Genomic DNA, 8,991 nt, shown 5'->3' on the forward strand with positions numbered 1-8,991 from the left:
AGAAATTGCCTAGCTGTAAAATTCTAGGGCAGTCCATTGCTTGTGCATGAAGACAGACCCAAGCAGACATCCATTACAGTCTGACAGCATTGGAGGCATTTGACCAAAGCCATATCACACTGAGACATGGTCAGGTCATACACTGTAGTGATGAAGTTGAGGGACATGCAATAACTGTACTGTCACTCACCACTGTGGAGACTCTGAAGGATCTGCTGAAATCAAAGTTGCTCATGATGGATGGCAAATTTTCAATCAACTCATCAGTGTGCAAGCAGCCATACTCCATCAATGGATAGATTAGTTTTGCTGAAGGTGCTATGAAATACATGCCCTTCAAGGTATTCCTCATGAGCCGTAAGAGTGAGGCTGCATATGGCCTTAATTTTCCAACCTGTTTATAAATGCTGAGGGTTTGGACATACTATTGAAGATTGAGAACATAATCTATGACTTTGAGAATGCTGCAAGGAAAAACATTGAGCAATACTTCCCTCAGGCACAAGTCAAAGGATGGAATTTCCACAGATGAAATGGCATCGGATGCAACAGTCCCACCTAACAAGTCTGTATGCTACAGATGCAAGATTTGATCTGCAAGCATGTATGTTATTTTATGTTATTGGCATTGGCATCAGTACCATCAGGTGATGTACAAGACACATACAGTTTGCTTGTATGATTATCCCATGATAGTTGGGAATCCTTTTTTTTTTTTTCTTTTTTTCGTGAAAACTATGTGATTTGCAAACCTAAGAAGTATGGCACACAGCATGCCCTCTAGTCAAACATGAATCATCCATCTAGATATCCCATTTCATTCTGGAATATTCATGATCTTGGAGAAGATAAGGTGCCAACTACCCAGAATACCATTGGGTCATGGTGCAAACATTTGCATCTTATGATGTCCAGGAAGATTATCACCATCAGGGATATCCTGGGTGTTTTGTAAAGTGAGCAGGACTGTGTAGTCACCATCAGGGAAAGCATCAGTCATGGCCAAGTTCTATCTGCAAAACATAAGAAGGTTAGTGGAAAGGCTGATCATCTCTGGTGTGTTGTAGTCAGTGGAATGACTTCAGACATGGAAGACTATGAACGTACTGCTACACGCACTCTTTCACTGTGACACTCACCTGTGGTTCAGCCACTGAGGTCTGCCACTTTTGTATTATGCCTGTGAGATAGTTTATGTGGTATATTTAGGATGTTCTGCTATGGACAACAATTTCCTTTAATTTGCCATTATACAGGACAGTAGTCATGTTTCACTCATATCATGTTTCTTGCATATGTGGGCATATACCTTTTTCGTTTTGGATGCACTCTGTTATTGTTTGCATATAGGAAACATTTTTGTGTTATATGCAATATGGCATATTTCTTTATTTCTCAGGAATTTTTCATTATTTATAATTTAAATTGGGTTTTTATGTACTACAACCTCAAACTCTTGAAAACAGTGTCTTTAATTGTGCTATTGCTTATGTGTTGAGCACTTAAATACTGTCACAGGCATATATAGTATCACGTGTATATCTTTACTTTTCACTTAGTGTTGTGGTTATTGTTGGCGCAATGTTGAATGTTATTCTTCAGATGTGGTCATACTGAGAATGCTGTGTGCCATGGCTATATTGTTTGGGTGCCCAGGGGACATCAGGTGGGATATGCACTGTAGATTTTTTTTTTTTTATTTATTTTTCCTGTTACTGCACATCACATTGATGGGCTTTCTTACTTTACTGCAAGAATTTAGGGGATACTTCCTGCATACTTTTTCTCCACCTCTTAGTGTTAGGAATTGCAGATAATGTCAGACATAATGGTGGCCAACAATATTCAAGGCCTTTCATTTCTTTCCTTATAGTGTTTGAAAGTTGCTTACATAGTACAAGTTCTGTTATTATGCAGTTTGTGAAGGTTATGCAGTGTGTGGTTTAATTTGCTTATGTTTCTCTAAATGCTTTCTGCTTTTTCAATATTATGATCATTGGGCTTCCCCTGCCTACCCCTTAACCTGTCAAGCACACATTTACTCACCCACATTTGCTCTTTCTTTCCCTCACTCTGTCATTCATTTGCTCACTACATGCATGTGGTTTATTACACTTCACTTTCATAGACTTCCTCTCATTGCATGCACTCAATGTCATACTATTTCAGTCTTGTACTCACTTGCTCACACATTCATTCACCTTTCACACTCATCAGTTCCTGTCATTTTCTTTCTGTTCAACATTCTTGCAATCAGTGGTTATGTAGGTTACTTTAAGCAACCTATGTAATTATGAGTATGTAAGTACTTTAACTCTATAGCTGAAACTCTAAATAAAAGGGGTGATTTCCATTTTCCAAAAAGCTGCAACCTCAGAGTGCCTATTTCTATGAAAGGGCTGTTGTGGTCACAGCATCACCCACACTGAATGTATATAGAGTATTTGGTAATTTATAGATGTTTCTGCTTCATAGTTACATACTGAATTTACTACAGATTGGATTTGCATAATAGTGAGTCGTGTGACCCACCAATACTTGCATATCCAGACAAAGTACTCATATTACTAAACATGCATACATATAGAAGAACATTATTTGACCCACTTTTAAGTGAAAACAGAGATTTATTTCACTTAGCCAAAACATATGATTAGGGCTTACAGCTATTTTAATATTTTTGGATTTAGCTAAGGCTTTAGAAATGCTGTCTTATTCAGTAATATATGATGAACTAACCAAGTAAAATTATTTACCCATACATGGTGTCTTATCACTCACTTGTTGGCATAAACTCTAGTAACTGCTTGTTACAAATGTAACAAACAGTTTGCTATAGTTAAAAAAAACTTTTATACTTAAAATTGAGAGTGCACCAGACACTAGAAATTATAACTACACATCTGCATCTAAGGTGTATTCACTCAAAGTGACTGCAAATTGCTGGGCATATGTGTGTGTGTGTGTGTGTGTGTGTGTGTGTGTGTGTGTGTGTGTGTGTGTGTGTGCGCGCGCGCGTGTGTGTGTGTGTGTGTGAACATTAAATACTTACATAACTTATATTGTGACTGTAAAATAGTTCCTTCCACAATTGCATATGCTACAGCAAATTTGAAAACATAAGGCCGAGGAACTATTTTACAAAAATATGTTTAAAAATACATGGTGATAAATGCTCGTTCATAACATTCCAACTCACACATGTTGCTGACCTAATGATAATTATGTAACATTTTTATAACATCAGACAGGAATGATGTAATTATATTGATGGTGAACTCAAAAAGTATTGTTCATCTTATCTCACTCTTTCTGTTTTGCACTTAGAAGCTGTTCATTTCTAAGGCTAGGCAACTTCTTTCTAACATTTGCACACTCTCTCTCTCTCTCTCTCTCTCTCTCTCTCACACACACACACACACACACACACACACACACACACACACACACACACACATATTAAGGGTGGAGGTTAAACAACTTTTTTATGTCAGTTACTCTGGTTTTCTCGATTTTATTACTTTGTTTACCAATTTTGCTCAGAGGAAATGAAAAGAGACCTCTGCCACCATAACCAAGTGTGACTGAATATCAACATAAAACTGGGCTGTTATTTTTTGCATTTCTGTCTAATTCTTACTGAAGTGCTGAACATTTCCAGCCTTAATCAATTAAGTGACACTTTTTTCACTTTGCTACACCTTAACATAGTATAGGGGGCAGCATACACACAACATTGCTATCTTAATTCAAAATAATGTACAAATCATAAAATATTTGTCACCTCACCGATGTTAGATCGTACCTCTCAAACTCTTAGTTCAAGATGAGGAAGGAAGCCAGAAAAATGATTGAGGGACATGAGGACTTAAAGGGGGTGGGGAGGGGGGCAAAAGCACAGTTTGAAAGTTGCTAGAATTAAGAGGTTTTACTTAGCAGCATTTTCTGAATTATATGAAGTCAGATAATCAAATATTTCCAATTATTTACTGACTAGAGATCTCGCCGATTTGTCAGAAAACCCTTAATTTTTTGTGCAACAGTTCATAACATGAGGCAAAAAAAAAATAAAAAATCAGCGAGAAGCAGGGGCAGTTAAGAGCCTTTGTTGGGAAGTGTACTAGCTCCTCCTCCGCAGAATGCGCTATTTCTCAGAGAGAGAGAGAGAGAGAGAGAGAGAGAGTGCAAGACAAGGGTATAGCTACACATACTCAGTGTACTGCAATGAGTACATTTATTTCTGAGCATCTCGTGCAAATGTCAGCACTCAAAAAGCACAGAATGTTTAGAACTGTGGAAATTAATATACACAGTATAGCGGTACACAAAGAATTCTTGTACTAAAGGAATACACCTCTAAAACTAGCTTTTTATTGAAATAAATTGTAACAGCTGAAAATAATATGCTTCTTCCCATGTATCTGGGGGTATAATTTTTCAGGGCTGAGTAAATTTTTAAACTGACGAGTGGGTAGTTGGGGCAGCAACATTAGGTTTGAGTACAACATGTATATCACTGGCTACAGCCGTGTGTGTGTCTGTGTGTGTGTGTGTGTGTGTGTGTGTGTGTGGTGGGCGCTCCTTTGTGTTTGTCAACCCTTTTAGTCTAAAACATTTTTGTCTATTATATTTTTTCTGTTATTATTATTATTTGCAACTAATGTATCTTTACAGTGAATGCACCGTTGAAGCCTTTATATGTTATTTCCACACAAACTGCATGACTAATAGAAACTTTCGAAATTTCCTTTTGCATGATTTACCTGATACACCATATCAGTAACAGATGATCATGCCAGAGGTCTTTGAGACTTGTTCCTCTACGTGGAAATCTGAAGAGAAGTGTAGGTGATCATCATGTAAATATCAAACAACTAACACCCACAATAGATAAATAATCGTGCCCATTCTGTGACGATCGGTTTGCTGGACAAACTATCCTCTGAGTAAGAGGCCAATCCTTTCCAGTATACTATATCAAGCATGGGAGATCAGTCAGAAACAGCATTGAGGGAACACATATATTCATTCAGTTCGTTGTATGTTTTAGAATCAATATTAAACATAAGAGTCAGGCCTGAAAGCTTGAAATGAGTCACTGAAATTAATATAAACGAAACATACTGAAGTATTCTGATGCATTAGAATGCAGTCGTGATCCTGCATTTGGATATGGTAAGGGTTTATAGGGTTAAAGAACGCACACAGAAACCGTGTAAATGCATTTTTAAATAACCTATTTTATAGTATCTCGTCGGTACCAAAAGCAGTAAAATAGAAACGAGATAGTTTATTCGGTCATTAATATGACAAGCATGTTTGCATTAATTCTAACAAGCTATCCTAGTTGTGGTAGTTCTGTACACATCCATTCGCTTATGAATTGGCAAGAATTACGAGCACAGCCATTAAGGAAAGAAAAATAAATACATGCTGAGAGAAAACTGCATGGGCACAAGTTAGTTAGCCCATTTACTACTGATTGTATTTAAATGCAATATCTTCTTAATATCCAAAGAGATTCACCGACGTTTTCAGATCACCAAGCACGTTAAAGAAAACAAGTTCAGCTGCATGTTTATGTCAGATAGTTCACCCTCAATGAAGGCACATCTCCTATGATACTATAAGATTTTGCAGTGGGTATCTGAAGACCCACACTCACAAACATAAATTAACTTGTGAAATGTGGCAGTACGTGCTGTGTACGACAAAGCTCAAATGTCAGACTAAGCAAATCAAGCATATTCTCTAGCTGAACGAAACCCTTTAAAGGCTGCCAAAAATGTAACATTTTTCTTTTGTCCTTTGCTGTAAAAAACGTACATTGATAAATTGATGTATAGTAAGTTTATTACTTTTTTCATATGGTCCGATATAGCAGGACAACACAGTTTTGTCTTTGTGTGTGTGTGTGTGTGTTTGTGTGTGTGTGTGTAGGTGTAGATGTGGGGTGTGTTTGAAACGATAAGGCACTGAGTGTTGCAGATAGTGATTAAGAAAAGTCTTTCAAATCCACTTTGATTCAACCCACTTTCAGGGGCAAAATATCTATGTTCATTTTGCAGTGTTTCAAGTCAGCTTCAGTGCTCTTTGCCAATGATCACAATTACGAACGCAGAGAAACCGAACGAAAAGTTATTCGGTGCAATTTGAGATATGAGTAATGAAAGTAACTAAACGCACTTTCACTTTGTAATATTTCCCTAGCTCCTTGCATCTCTGTGCTTTCTTCGATATTCTGCTTCACCACACACACACACACACACACACACACACACACTATATCTTTATCAAACACTTTCTGCACTATTAAACATTTTGCGTACATCCCCATCTCACGGTCTACCACGTACTAAGCACGATAAAACCTCAGCATTTAGCATCTTCCACGAAATTTAAGTAACCTTTAAGTTACAAGATAAAATTCCATGCTTTTATTTCTCTGTGAGCCTTTTAACCCGCCGCACACCATTGCATTCTCAGAATTACTGATGTAGGTGTGAGCTAGAGCTAAGAATAATTATTACCCTTGTTCTTATTAATTTTGAATTTCATTGTTAATTTCGTGCGCATAGTGGAAAACATCGCTCGCGAGAAAATAAAGCGTTCAACAGCAAAAATATCAATTACATCGGGCGTTTTGTTTTCTTGCATCATTCTTGAGGCAAAACAAAATGCGGTCACTGTAAAGCACTGATAACTTATACTGGTGGGGTGGGGTTTCTATGTTGTTGCCACCAACACTAATTTCCAATCCCCGTGTATGTCATGCAAGACAATTAAGGAACAGATTGAAACGCATCAACCTTACCATAGGCAGGTATGAACAAAATACAAATAAAGCTTACCGTCTGGCAGAATCGTCGTTTCAGCACTGGACAGCTCCACCGAAGGGAAGCAGTCTGGAGGTCTCCTTAATTCTCAACCATCAGCTGTTGGTCTTCTTAAAATAGTCCCAAGGAGGATCGCAGTCAAAAGGTAACTGGTGTTTACCCTGGCAGCACTGGTACTCTTTCAGTCCTCCTGAGTTATTAATTTCAGGTGTAAATGATAAAGAAAGTGTAGTGTCTACCAGACCACTCCTGGCACAAAAGGAGCACAGGTTTCCTTGGGCCCTTATCGGAGGTTACGGGCAAACTGCAGCATTTTAATAGCCTTATGGATATGGTTAAAAAGAATATATTAACTCTATGTCCGAGTAAACACGCAGGTGCGACCTCCCATACACACACATATTAGTACTTGTATATCAATACAGGCTACATATATGAAACGAGAAAGAGTGAACATTAAGATCAACGCATCTCAGTGTTATAGGTTCCATAATCCAGAAGACATGTCTGAAAATAAAGACTTCGGTGTGGATAATTGTAGGTTAAAGCAAAATGAGACATACATAGATCCACAGCAATGCCGTCTTATTAACAGCAAAGGAAAGCGAGGGAGGCTAATAGATCCACATAATATACGCCGTTTTGCCAAAGGTCATAATTCCAGCTATCATACCAAGTCTGGAGTATTAACATCTGTTTCTGACAGCAGATGTGGTGGTTTGGAAAAGTGCAGTTTTTTTAGCTCTAAAAGCCATTACACAGGCGATCCGCGGCACAAAAAATATAGATAGCTAGGGTACTTTCAGAAGCGGTTGTACTGTTGCCAGGTAAAATAGTTTCTCATATTTCTGCAGCAATAGAAGTTGTGCTTGTTTAATCCATAAACTATATCCTTTAATGTTTGAGCTATGGTCAATCCATCTGACGCTTCAGAGTTATGCTGTGCACATCATCAGTTTCTGCGAGTTCAAATTATGGGGTCCTTATGACTCAGCTGGCTCCAGAGACCCATATCAGACAGAAAGAGCGAGAGGAAAGGGAGAGAGAGAGAGAGAGGGGGAGAGTCACTGATGGGAGAGACAGAGAGAGAGAGAGAGAGAGAGAGGGGAAGAGTGACAGACAGAGAAAACAGAGACACAGAGATAGCACTAAGGAGTTAAGTATCAATATAATGCAGAGTATGAAGGGTTACCTGCAGGTGGGTGAAGTAACAAAACAAAACAAAAACATAGCATTTAGAACATTTTCAAATATCCAATGGTCCAAATGTCTTCATTTTTTCTACCTCCATATTTTTCCCATTGCAATGACCAACTTATACACTTGCTTACTGAGTGATCCTTACAGAGTACCTTGGAAGTCTTCTGATATTTCAAGTCCAACACAGATTCGATTAAGAACTTCAAGCTTGTAGACTGGCTGCGTATTTCAGAATGTCAATGAATTCAGACATTTAACTAAAAAAGAGTGAAAGATCGCCGCAACACCTCACATCCATAACATTATGCTTAGCAATTTCCGGGATTCACTTTTGAATTCTATTTCCGACTTTCTCTTCTGTTATTAAAACGTTAGCAAGGGCAGGTTACCATAGTTGCTGCTTATCTGCCTTGTCAATCCTCAACAGTTTCTTCCCTTTCTGCAGCAGATGTACTAAAATTCCTGCCCTCAAAGATACTGTCAAGAAGACGATATATGGCGATGTGGCACACTAGCTTTGTAATGAGGGAATGTGAATTCCTTGGGGTGGGTTTGGAAGCGGAGCTCATAAATATGTATCAGACAGCCGTGCTCCAGTTTTCTTTTAAAGACAAATAGCTTTGTTTTTTTTTCAGATTATAAAAACGTAATATTCATAAGCTACTTCCGATGGAACGTAAGGTTTACCTGTTTTTTAGACGATAGTAGAACTGTATGAGCCAGCCAAAGCAAAACCCTCTGGTCTTTCCAACTAGTACAGAAAGGTGATATTGCATAAATAATGTACTTATTGCTATTGAAAGGTATTTCCACTTTATTCAATTCCTTATAAAAAGTAGGAGTGTGGTGTCTGGGGAATGATTACCATTTGTTTCAGTTCATCAATTCCGTAACTTGATACATTTCTTTAAACTGCAACTTATAATGTATTCAATTTATTTTGTAATACATTTTC

At 37.9% G+C, this 8,991-nt stretch overlaps 1 protein-coding gene across 2 annotated transcripts in view; it reads right to left on the minus strand.

Annotated features, from left to right (window-relative positions):
• LOC122792207 (leucine-rich repeat and fibronectin type III domain-containing protein 1-like protein) overlaps nt 1-8,575 on the minus strand; it is a 2,814,387-nt gene extending 2,805,812 nt beyond the window's left edge. For both annotated transcript variants that reach the window (XM_044059954.1, XM_044059944.1), the window contains exon 1: nt 6,852-8,575. The gene's annotated coding sequence lies outside the window, so the exon portion shown is untranslated. The remainder of the gene's footprint in view (nt 1-6,851) is intronic.
• Nucleotides 8,576-8,991: the final 416 nt, after the last annotated feature.

The sequence above is a fragment of the Protopterus annectens genome, chromosome 1.part0 (assembly GCF_019279795.1).
Source record: "Protopterus annectens isolate FY-2018-M chromosome 1.part0, PAN1.0, whole genome shotgun sequence".
Lineage (NCBI taxonomy): Eukaryota > Metazoa > Chordata > Ceratodontiformes > Protopteridae > Protopterus > Protopterus annectens.